Here is a 604-nt window from a genome sequence, read left to right as displayed (position 1 = left end):
GCTGCCGGGGGCGCCGCGGCCGGTAGGGGTCGCCGCGGCGCTGCGGCGGGGCGGGCGCGGCGCCTGGGGCCGCCGTCTTGAGCCGGGGGCGCTGATCCTGCACGCCCGGGGCAGCCCGCGGACCGCGGGGGCGGTGTGAGGCCCGCGGGGCGCTCCCCGTCCCCCCTCTGGCAGCCGTGGGGGCCGTGTGGGAAAGGGCCCCCTGGCCTGGCCCCAGTGGCTCCCCAGCGCTTGCTGAGCAAGCGCAGCCCTTTTCAGGAGAACAAAAGCAGCTTTAATATTCATCCGAGTGCTGCTTCGGAAGATAAAAACTGATTATTTCAAAGCCTATTTAAATAACATAACTGTTTCCCGTTGTTAGGGCTGTTTCCTGTTGTCAGGATCTGCTGCACAATTTTAGCCTTTAATTAAAATTCTAGCGCGGATTTCGGCAGCTGGAAATAGAACAGTGCAATTAGGAACGCTCCAAATATAGCACCAGCTTTTTTTTTTTTTTTTTTTTTTTTCCTTCCCTCTACACTAACGTCTTGCAGTGGGAACAGCCTCATCTTTTTTACTTCATGGAATCATAGAATGTTACGGGGTTTGAATGGGCCTTAAAGAT

The sequence above is a fragment of the Corvus kubaryi genome, unplaced genomic scaffold (genome assembly GCF_017639235.1).
Source record: "Corvus kubaryi isolate FWS band 111438036 unplaced genomic scaffold, C.kubaryi_AGA036_p1.0 37392, whole genome shotgun sequence".
NCBI classification, from domain to species: domain Eukaryota; kingdom Metazoa; phylum Chordata; class Aves; order Passeriformes; family Corvidae; genus Corvus; species Corvus kubaryi.
The sequence above is the reverse complement of the archived record's forward strand: the minus strand, read 5'-3'. Positions refer to the sequence as shown.